Consider the following 22,930-nt stretch of genomic DNA (forward strand, 5'->3'; position numbering starts at 1 on the left):
GTAATACCAAAGGATGGTGGCTCCAAAGAGGATAACATGCTTGCGATACCAAGCGTGACAGATGATAATGGCTCCAAAGAGGAGGCATGCTTGCGATATTTAGGTGAGGTTGTAATGTGCATCGATTTGTTTTTATCTTTACAGTGTTGCCATCCAAATGAAGTTTTGATTTTTAAGTGTAACACCCAACAAACATTTTTGCTGTACAAAAGTGGAACAATCCCATCTTAAGCAAACTTCAGCTTATGGAACTGTTGATCAGCTAGTTCTGTTACTTGGGCAGTCGATATCGTTTGACGCCCACTAAATTTTTGTTATTTATAAAGTTTATTAAAGTCTAGTCAACTAATGACATTGATCAACAACATCTCTTTCTACTGCCATCCAAAGACAACAAATTTTGATATCTAGGCATCACTAGGTGGCCTTTGTTGCCCTCTGTAACTTCAAATTTTAACTGTAAAAGAGGAAGTCTACAAAACTGGGTAAATAAGACGGGCGTCAAAATAAGGTTCGAGTGTATGTTACGAAAGCCTGAAACATAACAAGTTGGAGTTCTGTTATTGTTAGCTTGTCGGAACCGACCTGCGAGATTTGTGTATGTCATTACAGTCTGATAGACGTATGTCGCAACGTTGCTGGTGCTTCCCAGCCGCATTAGCCATCAGAGGAGAAGCGTGCAAAGTGTCATTTCATTTCCACTGCCATAAATTCCTACCGTCAAGGCACCATTCACCGTGGATCTAAGAGGATTCGGGGCAAATAAGGGCTGTCATTTGACATCAGTCTTATAAATATTGTTGGTGCCGCTTTCAATTGCCTTCATTATAGGTTAAAATTAAAGCAATATCCACAGAAATAGAAAATTTTTCACAAAATTTGGTGATATAGTACAATTAGTAGAAGGTAGTAGGGTCGCCTAATTCCGTGGTAGGTCACCATTCACCGTGGTAGTAGGGACCCATTCACCGTGTATGAGAATTTTTTTTCTACTTTGTTTAAAAATTATCAAAACAACCCAGCCAAGGGAGTTTTCTTCGTTTAAATTCATTTCAAGTAATAACTTGCAAGATTTTATTAGAAAACCGAATGTTCAAATTTTCGATTTTTTCTAGATATATGGGACAATAAGGGGCACGGTGAATGGAGACCATTGATTTTTAGGGTACCCATTTACCGTGCCTTTTTGTTCCAAATAAAAAGTACGAGTAATCGTACTTTCTTTTTAAACTTACTTCGGTAATGCAAAATACATACCTGATACGTGAATTAAATTGCTTCTTGGTGGAATAAAAACGTTACTACATTTAGTTTATCGCTTAAATCACCTTAGCGCAGTTTTCGTTTTTTCACTATGAATGCAGTGAACGAGCAGAAACCCGCTTCATGTAAACACACTTTAGTGTCAAAATGATACTTTTAAATGTTTTTAATGAGCGTTTTGACATGGTAACAATACATTAGTGTTGTATTGGTGAAATTGAAGGGAAATTGTCATATCATTCAATCATAATATGGAAATAATGAAAAAATATTCGAAGGCACACGGTGAATGGAGCCCCCACGGTGAATGGCGCCTTGACGGTATAATTTACAGCTACACGGTTCAGCTGGAAATCTTGCCTCGTCATATTTTTTTTTGCGAAGGTCGCCCGCCACAAACCTTTTAATACATGTCCATTTACGTCTATTAAAAGCTTCTCAAGCTTTTACTCCCTCATATGGAAAGTCGCTAATTTTTGATTATCTTTTTCTCCTCCTTCTTTCTTTACAGGTAAGTGCGTTGACTCAGTGCTCCAACAACGGTTCTCAGCCGACGTCGGTCATGTGACACACATCTGCTGGGATGTGAAATTCTTCGGAAATCCTTATACCGACGGACATATGACAGGTATCACACTTCGAGTGCTGATTTCTTCGGAAATCGTAAAACCAGCAGCCTCAACAGCTGAATAAAAACGGACAGCCCCACAAAAAAAAAACGAGAACGTTATGAATTCTAACGCCCACGCTTGGCCGCCTGGACGGGCGGTCGGAGGTATTGTTACTGTTACTGTTACGGCTTCTGAATCTGATGCTGGAACGGTTATCCAGTGCTATTTAGCTACTGCGCAATAAAGTGATACATGGAAGAACACTCATTCACTTGTTTGCTCCGAGCCAAATTGGCAATCGTGTACGATCGTACATGTAGGTATATCTGCATTCAATTCACTGCAGTCGCAGTCGGTGCTTCACCATCAGGGTTGTGGAGATCATATTCAATCATTTCGTCGTGTGGGATTAATTGTGCACCGACTAACCGACTTGCTGCTGCTGCAACCAATTGCCAGCTGATTCTGTTGAGTCAGGGTGTGCTTCTTTGTCATGTCGTTTTTCGAGTTCGTGATGGAATTCCAGGGAGAGGTAGTCATTCGATCCGTTACTTGGGTTTGTTTCTTGTTCACTGTTTTGTTCATGGAAATTGGTTGATCTTGAAGGTCATTTGATTTGTTCAAAATGATTGTATTTCTTTTGAGGACTTCAAAACAATGCCATAAATGTAGGGTCATATGCGCTAATTTCCGGCATATCAGACGAGAAATAGCTAATAACTACAGATATTCCAACTTACCTTTGCCAATGGCTCATCAGATGAAAGCAAAAAATGTAGACTATCAATAACCAGTCCATATAGCACTGGAAATCGAATAATTACTCTAAATTTCACGCTTTAATTTCACTGCGATGAAGGAATTCGTACCACAGCAGCAGCTAGCCGAATTGTGAGTGTGCCATAGAATTTCGTCCGGGTGCCAGTTCGCGCGCGTTTGCTTCGGTGGTTCGATTTTTTTTTCCTTTTCTATTTTGTATTCCGAAGTGAGCATTTCGACGGCGGTGAGTGTGCGGTGGACGCGTCGTGGTCGTGGATCGAGTCGGTTCCGAATTTTTTGCTTCCCGTCGCGCTAGTTCCCAATACACTTTTAGTTGATAATAAATATTTTCTTTCATTTTTTGCATTTACACAAAAGAGTGAAAAGTGTTAGTTCGGGCTCGCCGGTCGAAAAAAATCCAAGCGCCGACAAGTGAGTCGCGTTCAGTGTATTTCTGTGTGGAATAGACTAAAGGTTTCTGCTCCCTAGTGGAGTAGAGACGTGCGATAGAATTTCCTTTTTGGCTAGTTTTTGCGTCGAAAAGTGGTCGGTTGTTAACGGCGGTTTGTGTATATTGATCCATTGTCAAATCATATCACCAACCATAGGTGACTCCCGGACTGACAATGTATTTTACCCTACTAACAAAAAAAATCCTTCCTGAGACAAACGTGGAGATGCAGCGATTCGCGGTCTTTATAACAACGTTTGTCTTACTAACATTTCCTCCCATCCTCGATGACCGTAAGGACGTGGCCAGCGCCGTTATTGACCCTATTAAAGTTGAGAGCTGTACACAGGTCGAGGTGTGCATTGAGAATAGTAAGCTAGTCCTAAGCCCTATTCATTGGTTCCTTGTGCAATTTCGATTGTTCTGGTCAATCACGGAGTAGCAACTACGAATTGTGCGGTCATCTATGCTCATGCTCATGCTCAGCAGCAGCTAGCAGAATTGTTCTTCATCAACGTTCAATTTTTACTTCGCCAGATCCAGTTGTTGAACCAATTTTTAATTCACACCTCACAAAAGCTCTGTGGCACTTCAAAGTTGGATTTCACTGCTGTAGAATGCAGCAAAAGCTGTTCAATTAATGAAATAAATCATTTTTCCCCCGTCGGTAAAACGTAAACAACAAGTTGTCTTCATCTAGGGAGGATGCATGCGAATGTATGTGTGGATTTTCTGCATACGGAACATCGTATTTCACAAGCACATAGAAAGATTTCTTCGTTGCACTGTGATGGTGTATTATGGTGGGCAAAAATATTAATTGAAATAATTTGGTCGTTAATGCAAAGCCACATCCAACTCAATTTAAAATATTTCTGCTCAAGAGTACTTTGAACACATGATTTGATTTGGATTGCGAAGAATTTTACGACTTTTCGAATAAACATCGAATTTTTGGCCATCCTATGTACCACAGTGTCACGTACAAAATGTGCCGTGAATTGATTTCCGATTGTATACGAAATAGACGTGGACTAGACGGAAGCAGAATTTGAGGGTCGAATATTCAATATTATTTTTCAAGGAAGTTACAGTTCATTCATAATATTTTTTATAAATACAATGGATGCTAATCTATAAATTAGTAATTGATACCCAATTCGCCATGAGACACTAGGCGAAGTGCAAGAATAAACTCGATAATTATTGGTCGGTACTTAGCTAGATGGGAATTAAATGAATCTAGACGCATTCTCGAAGGAAACCTTTGGTGCATTTCTGTAGAAATTTCTTCTGAAGTTCCTAGTGGAATGTGTGATAGACTCCGTGGAAAAAATCTTAGAAATTTTTCTTGAGTTTCCTGGAATTATTAATTTTCCGGAAAAAACAAAACCTAAAGAAATCGCTGGATGTATACCTGAAAGTACCTTTAGATAAATCCATGGAATAAGCCCAGAAAAAGCTCTTTCAAGAATATTTGAAAGAGGGAAAAACCTCTTTGAATGATTTGCCGAGCAAAGGTGGATAACAAAATGATAACAAGTACTGTTACCTGGTTATCATTTGTTTGATAATTGAGTTTGTTATAATTTAGGTTGAATTAAAAGCCAACATAACAAAAATGATAACATAAATTTACTCCACGAATACCAAAATGATAAGAAGTTAAGTTATCATTTTGAACTCAATGATTGATAACTAATTGTGGTATACAGTATTTTATTAAATATTGCATTTAGTTATCAACATGAAAAAATACAGCTGATTGATAACAAGTTTTGTTACCATTTAGTTATCATTCAGAGCTATTTTACCGACCAAAATAGTGAAAATCTACTTTACCGACATGGTTAGCAGTTGAAAAAGTTTTTTATAATTATAATTCATGTTTTCAACTACTGCGCCCAGTGGGTCTCGAACCCTGATCGAGTGATTACCGGTCACAGCCGATACCCCTGTACCAACGAGACTCCGTGAGAGGGAGAGTGGTTGAAAGCTACGCTTTCGTACTGCAGTCGCATTGGAGATGGAAGGCAGAATCTATTTTCAGATTCGAGGTCTACCAGACCCTCAGTTTTGGGAAAGCTTTGAAATATGCGTTTGGAAAGTGATAACATATTTTGTTATCATTTAGTATTTTTATGTTATCGCGACAGGCCAAAATTATTGATAACTTAATTAGTTATCATTTAATTATCATCAATTGGAAAAAATGAAAACAAAAATAACAATATGATAGCATAGTTTATTATCGAAGGGATATCACTTAGTTATCCGCCTTTGCTCGGGTTCCTTATATTTCTAGGATAATTCCTGGAGGAATTTCTGTCGGAATCCCAAAGGAATTAGCGGGAGTATATTTGAAGGATTCCGTGAAGGATTACAGCATAATCTTTGTTGGATGCCCTGGAGAAAGTTCTGGAATGAACCTAAGATTTCTTTTGAAAATTTTTAAACGGCATTCCGGGAAATTTTCGAAAAAAATCGTTGTAGAATTGTTGAAAATTTTAACGGAATCCCTGGAGGAAATATTGAAGGACGAATTTCTGGAAGCATCTCTGGAAGAATCCCTCGCGTCTCTTCTAGAGGAATCTCTAGAGGCTTTCCTGGAGGAATTACTTCCATGATTTGAGTATACATCAATGACAAAATTACTAGAAAGTTTCCTGGAGTAATTCCTAGAAAAAATGCTGGAAGAAGCTATAGACGAATTTTTGGAGCTTTGTGTTAAAAATGAAATCCCCAGAGAAATACACGCAGGAACTTCTGAAGATCAGGGTACCCCTGAATGATTCTCTGAAGGAATTCCTGGAAGATGTCGAAGACGAATTCCCTTAAAAATATCAAGATGAATTTCTGAAGGAACTACAAAAAAAAATCCTAGAATAATTTCTGAAGTAAGATTTTGATTTGGAGGACGTTTACGACTGGGAGGAAATGTTGAAATATTGTGGCTTTCTCAGTCTAAGAGCAATTGAAACGGCTAGTTTGGCATAGTCCGACGTTTCGGTCCTGTGTATTGGATCTTTTTCAAAGGATAAGCAGGGATAACATTTTGAGGGAAATTATCAGAAGAATTTCTTGGAACATTCAAGGTAGAAGAAATTCTAGAATTCTTGGAGCAATCCGTAGAGGAATTCCTAGTGGCATTTCTTCAGAAATCCTTGGAGGAAGCCTTGGAAGAATTAGTGAAGGAATTTCTTAAGGAGAATATTGGGAGAATTCCGTGAAAAAAGTATTGGTGAAATCTCGGTAGGATGCATTGCAAAAATTCTTGGAGTAATCCAGAGAAATTTCTTGCAGAACTAGCAAACGAATCCCTGGGAAAATTCCTAAAGAAATTCTTAGAGCAACTTCCTAAGATATTCTTGGAAAGTAACCTAGATATTCTCCCTGGACGGAATCCCTTAATACCTTCTTTATTCTCACCTGAAATTAGACGTTATTTTTACTAGTTTTTCAGAGATATTTCCATCCCATTGATGGTTCAAGTATTTTTGGAAGCTCGTAAGATCGATCAGAAAATACATCATGAATTTGTACGTTGAGCATTTCTCAAAAAAATGTTCAAGACATTTTTCAACAAATGTCTGAAACAAAAAAAGAATATAAAAATTTTAGAATTACCTCAACAACACCGCTGAAGCTGCCAGTGCATTGGTATTTTTGCCACAAGATCAGCAAAAGAATTGGCCCAAATTCTTTCAATAATTTCCTTAGATTATTTCGAAAGTTGTGGGAAAACTTTAAAAAATCCTCCAAGAACTTCTCAATGCTTTTCCTCAATTTCCTGGCATATTAAGGTATTAGACCTCAGCATCTCTGATAGAGTGTCCATCCCGGGACGTCCCGGGACAAAAATTCCCGGGATTTAGGCAATTTCGGGATTTCCCGTATCCCGGGATTTAATATTTGATTTCCCGGAGTTCCCGGGAATCCCGGAATGCATGATTTTATGCCCATTATTGGCGTTAGATATCAAAAATTCTTGATGGAGCCTGCAAGAGGACGATTCAGTTTTTGTTAACAACACATTCTCTTGATGACTTCTATAATTGCACCACAAAATCACGAAATCCTCTGCAACAATCAAGTAAACAAAATGTTTACTCACTCGATAAATATTAAACTTTGTGTGGGTATTGTATTGTATGGTTAATGGTTATCCAAATCATCGAGAAAATACCTAGTTTACAGAAACATGTTTGCCCCTTTAGAAGCTCAGTCAAGAGTTATATCAAACAATATCTACATATTCTAAAAGCATTTTGGGCAAATTGCATTCATATTTTGCAACTAATCAAAAAAGTACTGCTAGCTCTCCAGCAGCATATTGCAATTTAGTTTAGGGTCCCTATTATACATCGGATTTCTGAAACTAAAAAAGCTGTTTTATGAGTGACTACTGGCAGTACAATAAGTCCCCATTCAACAAAATGGATAGACAATAGCTGACAATTTGAAATTCATCTCAATTTCCTCTGAAATCTGTATTTCATAAAAATCCCGGGATCCCGGGATTTCCCGGGATATGCTACAATTTTTATCCCGAATCCCGGGACAAGGAAAATGCCCGGGAAATGGACACTCTAATCTCTGACAATAACAAGTAAAGAAATTGCTGAAGCTGTTCCCATGTTGTTTAAACATTTGGAAATAATATGCATGTGCAAAAAAATCAGGATCAGGATCACCTAATTTTCCGGAAAACTTCAGAAGAAATCCAATTTTTTTTACAGACGCTACTTTGAAACATCATAACTCAAGAACGAAGCATCGTAGACTCATTTTTTTTTGAAAGCATAAGCAAACTTTCCCAGCAATTGAAAAAAATACAAAATGATTTTTTTTTTCAATAAAACGTTCCTCTGTTGAGGAAAATTGGTTGGAAAAGTCGGAAAAAATATTAAGGAAGTCCGGAAAAATTCTTAAAAAAATACATTTGGATGAAAATAGCATAAGCTATATTCTGTATCATTTTCTAGATATGGTTTTTCTCCGTTCCTGCGTTATGACAAATTTTGTAGAAATTGCCCAGATGTGATATATGAGCCGCTTGTTGAAAAAAAAAACCTAACTTAAGAATGAAGCATCGTAGACACAATGTTTTTTTGTGCAATCGTTAGCAGATTTTCTCAGCAATCTGAAAAAAGATACAAAATGAATATTGTTCCCCACAACATTTTCCACTGTTGAAGAAATTCGGTTAGAAAAGTCCGGAAAACTATTAACGAAATCCGGAAAAATTCCCAAACAAATATTTTTGGAAGGAAATTTTATAAGCTATATTCTGTAAACTCTTCAAGAAGTGTTTTTTTTTTTCGTTCCTGAGTAATGACCATTTTTGTTTAAACTAATCATCAAGATGGTCGAAAATCAACCAATATCTGGACAACTTACACACAATTGGTCATAACTCAGGATCCGAGCAAAAGCTCATCTTGAAAATTTTACAGAATATAGCTTATGTAATTCCCTTAGAGAATTTATTTTTTTTGAGAATTTTTTCGTACTTCCTAAATTCCTTTTCCAATCAATTTTCCACAACAGTGGAAAATTTTGTGAAAAACAATTTTGTGTTTGTAGTTTTATTAAATTGTTGAGAAAATTTGCTTATGATTCCACAAAAAATGTGTCTACGATGCTTCGTTCTTATCAGGTATCAGAAGGCCGGTTCCAGTGGCACGTTATCCTCCATTTGGGACATTTGTGCCATCGCCATCGAATTAGGAAAGGGAAAGGTGATGAAATAGAAAGGGGTACTCTAGAAGAGGGAATGAACGCATAAGCACAAAGAGAGCTCATAGCCCATACCACAACGGGTTTAATCAGTGCCCTGAGAAGAACACTGTAAAACGCATAAGCGTTAAGAGAGCCTGTAGCTCATTGGAGGTAGCTTGTGACGTCATGCGACTTCCAATATGATTTTGAAAGGACGTCATCGAAAGCATCCTCAATATTCAAGAAATCACCCAAGCAAAAACTACGTTTGAGCGAGTCTTTTCTTGAAAACGTATACAACTTTGTGTAAAAGAGTCACTGTGGACTTCCCAAATTGGGAGGAGTGCACATGAACAGGCAGATGTCAATGTGTTTCACGCATTTCAGAAAGAACGAGGTAACCAGATAAATCTGGATCTCTTATCTTCTTTATACAACGCAGGCACCCTTTCGGGATAAAACGCCATGAAAATACCCAATATAAAACTACAAGATTTCAAAACATGTTTGAAATACTCAAATCCCTTTGGAGAAAAATAGGACAAAACCCCATTTGCTCCTAGTGATTTAAAGTAAGCAGTGCCCATTAAATCGATTCTATAGCTACAATCCTTGAGGCAGAAACTAGAGATTTATAGCTATATAAAATACTGGTTTATCCGAAGATATTTTGAACTTGAACAGATCAGAGTTCCATTCAGGAATACCTTTTGCGGTTCGCACAGACCGCAGCAGGACAAGCATCTTTCAAAGCAATAGTTATGGTATACCATAACTGGCATTGTAGTAACAAAACCACAATGAAAATCTCTTGGAGTAGCAATAGAAGCGAGTTATCCATAAAATGTGGTCGCAATCAATTAGTACAGGTTCCCTAGTTTTTTGAGCAGGGACGCCTGAATACGCAAAGTTTGCGAAGAAACACTCAAAAGTGAAAAAAATGTCAAATGGAGACTCCTCATCTGACACATGCCAATCAATTAACTCATGACAAATTCTGCTCATGCAGAGTTGGGTTAAGTGCAATTCTATGTTAAGTTATCAATGAGTTGTACTACCTAAGTATTCCACCAAACTGAAGCATCTCAAATTAATGTTTGAGCTACTTCAGATGATAATCATCGTAGCAATACTGCCAAATATCGGCGAAAAGATGCTGAAAACAAGAGCTTTCTTGAAGGCATCCATAAGGAAAGGTTGAACATATTGTTAACGTTATTCTAAAATATAGCATGCTCGAGGCACGACACTTCATTTATAATGAAACTGGGTTCACAAGGTAACCTATACAGAAGTTACTCCACGAAAATGAACTTTTTGAAGTAGAGCCATTTAGGCTTCACACGCTTTTTACGCTGAAAATTGATCTGAGGTTTCCTAGCCGTAGCCACTACCCAAACTAGACAGGATTACACTCATTACAACGACAAACCAAATCGGTGTCAATTGTAAATCGCCAATGGCCAAAACGCATCAAGCGAACCCATATAGGTAGTAATGTAAGCTAATTTACAACATTTGAATAATCCCGCCCTTATTTAACCTCAAATTCGAGACTTAAGAAGGGCAACTGATAATCTCGGAGAAAGACTTGGTCCACTGCACCATTGCTCCGGTTAGCGCAGTAAGGGCATAATACTGTGGAGGACGCCCTAATTTCCCACAGGTTCCATTTGTGATTAGGTTTTTATTGGACCCCCCTAACCATTCATTCCTTGGCACGGTAAGCATGAGGCCGCATAACACCATTAATTTAGGGTCACCTGTTTAGTGGACTCTTACCACTGGATCAGGCGGTCCGTAGTGTTATTCTTAGCTCATTGATACAACCGCTACCGACACTACACAGCTATTTAGGCTGATCGGGAAAAGAAGTTAACATTGATGATCAACTTCATATGGGCTTGAACAAGCCAGCAATATCCGACTAGACGGGAAATCAAAATTATTACAGGTTGTGTTATTTTGTTACAATGATTTTGTATCAACGGTTTTTATAAAACATGTACCGTTAGTACTTGCTCGTTCCAAATTAATCATAAATATATCTATCAAGTTAAGATATATTCATAACAAGATTATATCAAATTTTGTTAGACTAAACATGCGTTATCATAACAAAATTATAACAAGTTCCGTTATATATTACGGAACAAATTTACCTATTACAAGTTTTGTTATAATTTTTTTGGCTCTTGTGACCAAAATAACAAAAATGATCAATCTCTTTCGCGACAGTACAAAAAATCTTAAAAATTCTGAAATAATTTTGTTTCAAAAAATATAACAAAGACTGCCAGAAACGTGTTACGAAATTATGTTAGTGGCAATTATATTATAATGCATAATATAACAAATGTTTTGACATCTGTTTGAATAATTGAAATAAGATTTTATTATAACTTTGTTACTACAATAACAAATGTTAATATAATTTTGTTATGGATATTCACAAAGGGAAATTCCTTATTACAAAATTATATCAGCTACTGTTATTTCTAACAACAATTGTCGTAATATGGTAGTTGAAGCGGTAAACGGACGGATATTCAGCAACCGTGTGGTTAGAGCCTCCAAGCTTCCAATCGCACCACACTATGGGATGAGGGTTCAATGCTCGCTTAGGGTAGAACTACTACTAAGAACTTTTCAATATAAAGTAGCAGAATTGTTTGAAAAAAAATCTCTGAGAGTTCTCTGAGAGATCAGAGACTTAAGCCTAGAACAAACGAAAGGACATGGCGACCGTGACTGTACTGCTCTAAAATGTCAAAGCAACGTAAATGTTAACCCTATTTTCGACGTATTTTGTCATTTATCTGGTATAATATACAGTACACTAAGCTGAGAAGCTGCCTCTGTCCCTAGTGTGATATTACGCTATGAAGACGAAGAACAAATACGCACTCAGTAATGTATGAGAATGTCCTACTATATCGAATTGTTCCAATCCAACACTCTATCTACCCTTGACAGCCCTGAAGACAGGGCTGCAACTGTATAATTATGCATGTTGACAACCATAACCGTCAAACCGTACGATAACCTACTTTAGTCCGACAAATCGGCGCACACGGTAAAACTTGTAGGTAATTTACAAAACAGATAGAGACACACACGCACAGCGCACAGTACTATCATGTTGTCAGCCTCCGTTTCGCGTGTCTCTATGTTTTGACAGTTAATCGCGGCGCTGCTGTCTTAGCTCGCACTACCTTTTCCGAACAACCAATTTAATACCGGAGTTGTCGTCGTACACACGCATGCAATTCATCAGCTATCAAGTGTTGTCTCTTTACAGTAGGTACGAAGAAAGGGCCTCCGGCAGTTCAACCTGACACGCAATTTTAGCCATTTATTCGAATAATTATGATTGTCTTTTGTTTGTTTTTGTTTTCCAGATGTTCTTCTGTCGTTTTTTTTTCCTATGTTGTCAAGATGCATCGGATAAATAAAAGGCAATTATGTGTCGTGGTTGATAGTTAAGTATTTCACGGTGCTGAGCTAATTCGTAGGGTTTTCTTCCGAAGAAAAAAAACGCTGTTCACACTCTCTTTTGATATGAAGGTGGTTTGTAGGTACAAGCACAGATTGTTATCGGAGTCGTCAGCCGTCATTTTCGAACTAAACAGTTGTCGGTCGCTTCGTTGAAAATTATCTAGAACAAACGCATCGATGGTTTCCTTACTAATGGAAAGCGATGTCGCAATGGAAAAGACTTAATTTGGCTGACCTCAAATGTAGCCTGTCACATAGCATTGGGCGAACTTAAAATAAATTAAAAGAAAATCAGTCTTTGGAAGTATGTATACTTCAAAATCAGCTGAGGGATCAACGAATTGAATTGACTGATCTTAAACAGTTCGTTCCAAATCGGTAGGAAAACGTTCTCAAAGAAAATCGATAATTTTAACTGACACCCCCAATACTACGACTGTCGAATTGCACGGTTCAATGACCACCTGCCGCAAGTTCAAAACACTCAAATCAAGCCAATGACACACGATCAACGATCATGATCGATCACCACCGATCTCATAAAACACGCGGTTACGTAACGGTCGATGGTATGATAGCTATGGCCAGGCGAATAATCGATCGACCGATCGACTACCATCGGGCTTTCATCTCGAGATGATCGTTTTGATTATTATCGTTCAATTCAGTTTTAGCGTGTTAGCAATCGATGATGATTACTCATTGGCGGCGACAGTTGTAGAAATCTATCTCTCCACTCATCATAGTTCATCAACTGTGATGCATACCGGCCGGCCGACATGTGAAGTCCAATGAGCTTTACGTCTCGGGAAGAGCGATACGATCGATGGAAAAACATTCGTATGATCATCGCCACCGCCGCCGGTTGGGTGTGGTTTCCAAATGCGTACGCTTTTGCCGTCCGATAACCGAAAGAGATGTATTGAACTCACAGCAGTTAACGTAGTTCACTTTATTGATGGATCTCTAGCTTAATACTCGGTAAACTATCCAGGTAATCAATACTTCAGGAATTCGTCCATGGATTTCTCCAGGAATGCCTCTAGGAATTCCTTCAGGCATTCCTCCAGGGATTCCCTCAAGGGTTGCTCCTGGGATTATTTCAGGAGTTCTTTCATAGATTCCTTCAGGAGTTCTTCCAGAAAGTCCTTCAACGGGTTTATCCAAGAGTTCCTCAAAGGATTTTTTCAGGAATTCTTTCAGGGATTCCTTCAGTTATGCCTCCAGCAATTCCTTCAGGAATTCTTCCTTGCATTCCTTTAGAAATGCTTCCAGGGTTTTTTCAGGAGCTCCCCCATGGGATTATGTTAGGAAATACTCCAGGGATTTCTTCGAAAATTCCTCCAGGGATTCCTTCGGAAATTCTTCCAGGGATTCCTTCAGGAATTCCTCCAGGGATTTATTCAAGAATTCCTCCTGGGATTCCTTCAGACGTTCCTTCTGAAATTCCTGCAGGGATTCCTTCAGACTTTCCTTCAGGAATTTCTGCAGGAATTCCTCCTGGGATTCCTTCAGGAATTCCACCAGCGATTCCTTCAGGAATCGCTCCAAGGATTCCTTCAGGGATTCTTCCAAGGATTTCTTCATTAATTCCACTGAGGATTCCTTCAGGAATTCCTCTGATAATTCTTTCAGTAATTCCTTCTGGGATTTCTTCAGGAATTCCTTCAAGTAATCCTTCAAGAATTCCTCCAGGGATTCCTAAATATTGAATCGATTGACCCTTCAGGGATCCTATCCTAAATTCCTCCAGGGATTCCTTCAAGTGGTCCTCCAGAGATACTGTCAGAAGTATCGCCAGAGATTAATTCAAAAGTTCAAGGATTCCTTCAGAAGTTCCTCCAGGAAATCCAGGAGCTCATTGAGGGATTATTTCAGGAAATACTCTAGGAATACCTTCAAGAATGCATCCAGGGTTTCTTTCACGAAGTTCTCCAGGGATTTCTTCAAGAATTTCTCCAGATATTGCCTCAGAAATTCCTTCAGGGATTCCCTCAGGAGTTCTTTCTTTGATTCTTTGATTTCCATGGATCCCTTTAGGAAATCCTGCAGGAAATCCTTTAGATGTTTCTCCACGTATTCCTTCAGGAGCTCCTCCAGGGATTCCTCTAGGCGTTCCTTAAGGGGTTATTTTAGGAAATACTCCATGGATTCCTTCAGTATTTTTGTACAAGGATTCCTTCAGGAATTTCCCCTGGGTTACTTTTGGAGTTTCTCCAGGAATTTCTTCAGTAATTCATCCAGGGATACTTTCTGGAGTTCCTCCAGGAGCTTCCCCTGGTGTTCCTTCAGAAGTGACTTCAAGGATTCCTTCCTAGGTCCATCACAACACCAACTTGAAGAAGCAGGCCAAACTAATACTGATTCGTGTCTATTTATTCTCAGTGGAACCACTGAATAAATACACACGAAGCAGTAGTACTTTTCCATCATCCGCTGGCATTTACCGTCGTTACCAAATCGTCAATTGGATCACTGAACGGGATAAAATTTTCCACCTTCTCAATAATGTTGATTGCCCACAAAACCAAACTTCAATTGATTTCGCATCGTCATCTTCACGATCGGTCATTATCATCCTCCGAGATGATGATGCACCATGAAATCTCTCCTAAATGAACGAAACATCGAAAAAATAAAACAGAAACAAAAACTTTCAATTTCAACCTCAAATCGCCCGAAAAAAAAAATGCATCCCCACCTTATGCCGTGCACGTGCCGTGTCTCAAACAGCTAGAGAAAAGTATCGCTGTTTTGGTTCCGTTATCGATAACGTTCGTCATGGCGCGGCAGCGCCGCGTGACACGCGCGTGCCAACGGAACTTGGGTATCCCCACGGCAGCAGCAGCAGCAGCAGTAGGTGGACTCCATCAGTTTTCCGTTTTCCAGCTCAGCTGTTCGTCCGTCGGTCAGTTTGCTGCGTTCAGTGAGCGTACGCGTTAAAGCTTACCCAGGCGGGCGATCAAGTCGCGCGCGCATCAAATTTCCATCAAATCCATATGATACCTTCGTTACTTGTGGCATCAAGGGAAAAAGTGTGGACAGAAGAAGAGCAGGTGAAACCGTGACTAACGTCCGAATTGACTGTGGACTCGTGTGTGTGTCTGACAGAGGAGTGAGGGCAGGGTGAGGTGAAAAAGCACTGGAAGCTTACCCACTTGCTGTCGTGTCCAAGTTTTGTGGTTCCAGGGAAAATCCCGCTCATCCAAAACAGTAGGGGCAGTTGGTGAAGCATCAGGTGCATTGTGGTCTCTGGGAGGTAAGATGATGAGGTTGAATGATGTGAAAATTACTAGGTTTTGGGATCAGTGGTTTCCAACTTGACTCTAGGGAGAGATATATTTATGTTGAAGGTAGATCCTGTACCGACTTGACTTTCCGAACCCTCTGAGCAGGATACCATCTTCGAAAGAGTGTTATCAGTTTTTCCGCCCTCTAATGCTTACCATTTGACGGATACGCGTATTATTATTATTATTATTATAGAGTTTTGGCACTTCTCAGAAAAAATTGCTGGAAACTTTCACCTACCCCGGGCAATCGGAATGCCAAAGGGGATTAGGCTCTGTGGATCTCATTAGCCGGTTTTTTAGCTTATCCTAATGAGTCTGCTTTCGGATGTACTTTCAGTTGTGATGATTCAGGAACCGCCTAACTATACTACAGGTTCCAAGAATCACCGCTTTCAGGATGCTGTTCAGGTCCTTCTTCAATTCCAGCTCGTCTAGGGACCTCAGGAGAGATTTAGGGACAACTCCGGTTGCCGAGAGGACAACCGGAACTATACGGACGTCCTCCAGGTGCCACATCTGCTTCAACTCCTCCGCTAGGTCGTGGTACTTGGTTATCTTGCCGGAGAACGTTGATTGGACATTATGGTCTAACGGTACAGCGATGTCGATGAGAGTTACTCGCTTCATCCTTTTGTCGAAAACCACAATGTCAGGCCGGTTGGCACGAATGAGGACGTCCGTAATGATCTCGCGATCCCAGTACAGCTTTATGCAACTATTTTCCAGAACCGGGTCCGGCTGGTACTTGTAGTAGGGTACTATTATTATATTATATTATATTATATTATATTATATTATATTATATTATATTATATTATATTATATTATATTATATTATATTATATTATATTATATTATATTATATTATATTATATTATATTATATTATATTATTATGACGGATACGCGTATTTCGACTACCACTTGTTGTCTTCCTCACTGTCAGTTATCCAGTGGAGGATATAGAGATTTTTAGAGGCACAAAAACAATTACACTCGTTAGAAATAGGAAATTGGAGGCAGGCTTCTTTACCAGATTCAAATTGAACTGAAAAATACAGAATTATCAAGCCGCAACAACCACTTACTTAAGGGGATGAATGTACATTGTGGGCCACTCTTCAGACAACCCATTTGGTGTTGAATATTATCTAACACAAAACTTGAGGCCCAAAAACCGTTTAAGATTGAAAATACCACTAAATGTTTACTGCGTGTAACAAGCAACTATAACGTGTAACAATAACATTTCCAGAACTACAACGTTTATTTCTAGATATTTCCTGTGTGTATGAGTAATATATCCACTCGTAGGAATGCAAAGTGAATATGTAATAGAATTCATCGGATACTAACACACACAATTCGGAAACGGAAATTGGCAAATTGAGTCATGATCTTGAGATTTAATATGTGATACTATGAAACATACCAAGAACAAAGGTCATGATAACATGCCCCATTTTGCCGCAATATAGCCTTAATGTTAGTCATATTCAGTGTTAATAAGTTATGAAACATGCACCTCACTTTTCACCTGTGCACCGACCCTAAAACTTGCAATTGCAGGGGATTTATGATCAAAATCGAAATAGAAAGGAGTGAAAGCAGCTGTTCTCGTCATTTTATAATTATTACAAGCAAATTTGTTCAATAAATTAAAGAATTTATACTTGGTGCACAGGTAAAAAGTGAGGTTACGCGACGCCACTGGAAACATGTCATGAAATCATGACGCAAGTACTCTACAATTATGACCTAAATCTATGACACCATAAGCATTCTTCATGAAACTAGTATTTGTAATTTATGATTTCGGTTTCATTGGAGAAAAGTGGCAAATTGAGTCAAGATATCATGACGCGTGTACTCTGTAATCATGATACGTAATTTGTACCCATAGGCCTTATGTATGAAACCAGTACTGGTATCAGGTATCTTAACTGCTGGTATTTCAATCATTTTCACCGAAAAAAGCCGAAGATCAAAGTAGTAAACCCACAACATTAGTTAGACTTGAAGTGTCTTAAAAGTTATGCTGAAAATTCTTCAAAAATATCTTCGAAATGTTTTAAATCCCATGATTTTTATTAGAAAATTTCTCTGAAAATGACGAATCAACAACTTTTCTATGTTATAGTATTCTATATTATCGTTATACTCATCCAACTAGCTTTATCTGGGTGGGAAGTCATGATGGATTTTTAATAGCATTTTCTGGTGCTTTTTGGAGCATAACTGAACTTTACGAGATTCTGGTAGGTTTTTCTTAATAATTTTTGGCGATTTATGGTGGAAATCCGAGATGAATTCCTGTCGGTCTAATATTGAGTTTTTATTTAGTTTTCATGATGAATCAATTGAGTTTAGATTTTTTTGGTAGGCATTTCAAGTAGAGCCACTTGTGCAAATTTCGACAGTATCGAAATAAACTCACAAGAATTCAATTTTCTAGAATTTTTTTTCAGAAACTCCAGCAAAAAATGGTTTTGAGCTTCGGCAGATCCTCCATGAATTTCACAAATTTTCATAGAATCTTTCAAAAAGTTCTTAATAAACTAGCAGTATCAAAATCTTGAAGTAACTAGGGAATACGTGGTCCAAAACCTTCTCGGCATTATAACGATTCGACGGATTTTCTAAAATAAATTTTCAAATTTTCGACAGAACTACTAGAGTGACGGCGTTGGCTTTTTAGATAATTAGTGAACGAATTTTTGGCAGCCAAAACTCTGGAAGAATTTTATTGATAATTAATGTAAAGATTTGATAAAATTCATAGTCAAATTTATTTATACAGAGCTGTAGCGTGGGGTTAGCCAGACTGGCCTTCGCCAAGGGTGCTAGCCGGACAGAGTACATTTGGAAAAAGTCCAAAAACTGTTTTTTTTTAATTTTTGAAAATTCCAGCGAATTGTTTAAAAAATCTATCAATTCTCATTTGACATTGTATTAAGTTTATTGCTAACGAATACTGAAACAATTTCAAAACAAAAAAATAGTTATTTTGATTTCTTGAAAACTTTTTTTCGACTCACAATAATTGCTTCAGGTGTTATCTTTGGAATTTACATATTTTCGAAATCTAAGAAAAATCTAAAGCAATTTTTTTCCTATATATTTGTTCATCCCCACTGCAATGAATAGTCCTCTTTATCTGCCACGTGTTGATACAAGTTGCTCTGTTGCAGATCCAAATAGAATTGATGAAATAATGATGCATCTATCAGTTTTTTTTGTTTTTGTTTGTCTAAAAATTTAGTTTTTCAAAATTTGGTCTATGGGTGATTTTTAAATCAACTAAAAACTGTCTTATCGTCTTCATTCATTCATGAACTAAATCACATCTTCTTGGGAAATAATTTGATTGAACGCTTTTAAATTTTCAAATTTAACCTTTTAGAGAAATCTGCAAAAGTTTAATGAACTTATAAACTAAATGGAAAAATAAACACTTAAAGACTTCTTGAGGATTGTGAAGAACTAGCTTCAAGTTGATGTTTACATTCATTTAACGCTGTTTTAAAGGCTCAAAAATGTTTCTGAATTTCATATAATTATTGGTAGTCAGGCAAGAAAAAGCCAAATGGTTGAAAACGACTGCCAGTACTATGAAAACAAAACTATCTTCCTTAGATTTAATTTTCCAAATGATCTTACTATCAATATCGTTTGATCAGGTATGGGAAACGTCATGGCATTTTTGCAGTTCCACCATTTTCTGTGGGAATTTCTCTCCGTGGGTATTACCAAGCCATGATGCTGGTTCTCGTTATGGAAAATGGATTATATGACCGATAGAAACTTGTTGCTAGGGGCAGTGAAATGAGCAAATAACGTTTTCGTGACATTCTCCGAATTTTTCCCATCCCTGCCTTTGATGCTCATCTCTTGGCCAGTTTTAGACAACATTACATGAATAGCTCTTGCATACCTGTAAAGCTATCATGATATTCAGAAAGAAATGAGTGATTACATTACTTATGGGCTTCTTAGAATGTAGGAAAAAAATCATTCATAAAAAAAAGATTTGGCAAAATTTCGAAAAGTTTTTTTTAATTATTAAAAATATAGCAGAATTTCAAAAGGACTATATGAAAACAAAAATCCAGCGAGAATTATATTTAAAAAAATGTTCGTTACTGATTTTTTTTGTGAATATGACAAATTTTCTTGAAAAAATTGGAAATGTTCACTACAAGTGTATCTTGATTAATTGGAAAATATTGCAGGAGGCATTTTCGGATGAATATCCGACATTTTTTGCTAGTGTTCTATGGATATTCTCACCCTGATATTCTGGTATTCGTAGAAGAATTCCTGGAAACAAAAACCCAAAACAATCTCAATGAATTTCGCAGCAGTATTCTACCAGTTTTAAATTAATTCCTATTTATGTCTTTTTGATTATGTATTTGGAGGAATTTTGGATGAGGAACTCATCCAGGCATTAAGGACTGTATCGGAAATTAACTATAAACGTTCACAATTGCATAAAAAATAATGTGTTCGAAATAAACAACTTTATTTTTGGAGATACTATAAAAATCTTTGAAATAAAGAATGACAGTTCTGATTTTCAAAAAATAATCATTTAACTTGGACTTTTATCTCAAAGACTGCACATATGTTCTTAAAATTTTGGACACCTCTTAAAAATAGGAAATTGCGAAAACTGTGAGAAAATATTCTATTTTTTCTCTTATTTTTGCGCAAATATATTCTTTTCCAGAATGCTCATGATACAGGAAAATTATTTTTATCAAGAAAAATTCCCTCCGCAGTTTAGGGCAATTCTTAAAATTGAAATAAAAGGTAATTTTTCGAGGAACTCTTTTTTTATGCGTCTTCGAAGAACGATTACGCAAATAAAAATACATAAAGTTGAATATTTGCATTTTTTCAGTTAGGTATGTATTTAAATCTATTGAAGAGGTAGTTCTTTCAAAGAACGGAATTTTATAACCTTTGAAGATATTTTAAGCAGAACGTCTAAGTTCGATCAAAAAGTAGGTGTTTTTTTGGGATAGATTAATACTGAATGTTGGAGGTTTTTCTATCCAAAATAAGAATTTAAAAAGCCGGTATTGAGTGATATGTTATGTGTACATAACTGCTAGTAATAATCATTATTTTCCAGATTTTTCCGCGAACAAATTTTTTTCGCTACAAATGATAGAAACGTTAAAAAATGTTTTAAAAAAATGCAGTTTGTACAGATTGTTATTTTGTGTGGGATACTCATAGAATCATATCCTCAATAATACTAAACATTTTCCAAATTTCTTCAAGCTGTGCTAAACTTAACTATATTGTGAAGATTTCATAGAAGAATTGGAATGAAAAGACCAACCGTGCTTCGAGATAGAGCATTTTGAACGTTTATAGTTATTTTCCGATACAGTCCTTATTTTGGTAATTTCTAAAAGAATTTCTAGCGGAATCTGTTTTTAAGTGTTTTCATAACCGAATGTACCGAAGTTTGCTAATAATTCTTACGAGTTTCTAATACGAATCATGAATTTCTTACAAGATAACTAAAAACAAAGAAAAACTAATCTATTATTCCAATGTATGTGATAATTGTTCTGTTATGAGAATTCTTCTTATGTATTTTTCCTTAATTTTCTTGATGAAATCTGCTAAAAACTAATCAAATATTTCTGTAGAAGGACCTTGCAGAAATCTTTTTACAATTTTTCGCGGCGTTCAAGAATTTTAGATTTTTTTTTACCAAAACGCCTGCTGGAGTTTTCTATGAAATTGAAATTGTGGAAAAATATCCTCTGACAATGCCCATGAAATATTCTGTATTTTATACACAGATCTTACAAAGAACATTGTTACAAATGTTAAAAACTTAACTTTAAAAGCTGCCTTAGTAGTTTTAATCAATACTAGTAAAATTAGGAGCAAATTGCTGGAAGATTTTCAAAACATCTAGAAAAAAGAACGATTTTGAAACACAATATAGCCGTGGAACTCGAAGATTTTTTAAAAATGTTTTTGTAATTCAATAAAAAAAAACAAAAATTTCGATTCGAGTAAGTGTAATCAGTTTTGAACCTTTTAATTCCTTGACTCCACTTGAGGAAGATTACAATTAGTAGTCGAAATACGTAGGGTAGCGAACCACTTGGGCAGCGGCCGGTATTTTGGGCACTCTTCGTTATAATTCAGTCAATTTCAAACCAATTGACTTGAAATTTTGTACACGGCTTGATACTATACGTATCTCATCGCGTTTCAAAAATTGTGTCAATTGCTTCAAAATTGGCTGAGTTATAGCAGAAAAGTGCCCAAAATAGGACCTCTGCCGAGATGATTCCACTTCCCTATATCTGTCAAAGGATAAGCATTCGAGAGTGGAATTACAACGTACAAAACTGATTAACTTTCATCCGAAGAGGGTATTCTGCTTAGAAGGTTCAAAAAGTCAGTTTAAGAGAAAAATGTCGCTGTTTTCAATTTTTGACAGAAATTACAGTCAGGTTTCTGTTTACGTGGCCGCGTAAATAAAAACTCCATACCTTTTTTTCCATCGTCTTGGTTTTGCATGATTTGTCGAGAAATGGTGAGACTTTTTTTCACGCGGTTTTTTTTATTTTGAACTGAGTTTTTTACGCGGTACGAATTCCCCGCGTAAAAGAACCTGACTGTACTGTGATATTTCAAAAGGAAATCTAAAAATATCTTTCTTAAAATTGCTGTTTCAAATTTTTTACACACTTGTTACATTTTCTGCAAGAGTATATACGAATGAATTTTTTAGAGACTTTAGTTTTGTCTTAAATTGATTTGTTTAGAATTTTTCGAAAAATTTCTGAAATAACTCCCAATTGCTGATTACATTAACATAATATTGCAGGAGGGATTCTTAGAGAAATGCCCAAAAATTTTTTTTGCCAGTTAATATTTAATTGAACATCCTAGTGTAATTTCGAAACAATATTAAGCGTAATTGAAAAAGGAAACATAAAGCAGCTTTTCACAGAATTTATAAAATGTGCTTCCGAGATTTTTTTATAAAAAGGTCTGACAAAAGTATATAGACTTTTTTTTAAGGATATTCATGGAAAAACTTCTAGATTTCATAGAAGCACTCAAAGAAAATACCTCAAAAAACTTTTATACATTTTCAGTAGTATTCCTGTACCAGTTTTATGTTGATTTCGTTGGTCGATCGATATGTTTTGGTAAATTTTCGGATAACTATTTTGAAAAGTTTATGAAGGCTTTATTATGCTAACTTCTGAGACATTCTGGCGTTTTTTTTCAAACTTTTTTTATATTTTTGAAGGTATTTTTGAAATTTCTATTTTTTATGTTTTAACC

The 22,930-nt window shown here is 36.8% G+C and overlaps 1 long non-coding RNA gene across 3 annotated transcripts in view; it reads left to right on the plus strand.

The window, feature by feature from the left end:
- The window catches only part of LOC109424009 (uncharacterized), a 406,914-nt gene that overhangs the window by 350,916 nt on the left and 33,068 nt on the right, over window positions 1-22,930 (plus strand). Inside the window, exon 3 of one of the 3 annotated variants that reach the window (XR_009995644.1) lies at window positions 1,775-1,792. The exons of the other annotated variants lie outside the window; for them this stretch is intronic. This is a non-coding gene — a long non-coding RNA (uncharacterized LOC109424009). Of the gene's footprint in view, window positions 1-1,774; window positions 1,793-22,930 lie in introns of those variants that run through there. 3 annotated transcript variants of the gene reach the window in all.

This window comes from Aedes albopictus, chromosome 3 (genome assembly GCF_035046485.1).
Source record: "Aedes albopictus strain Foshan chromosome 3, AalbF5, whole genome shotgun sequence".
Taxonomy (NCBI): domain Eukaryota; kingdom Metazoa; phylum Arthropoda; class Insecta; order Diptera; family Culicidae; genus Aedes; species Aedes albopictus.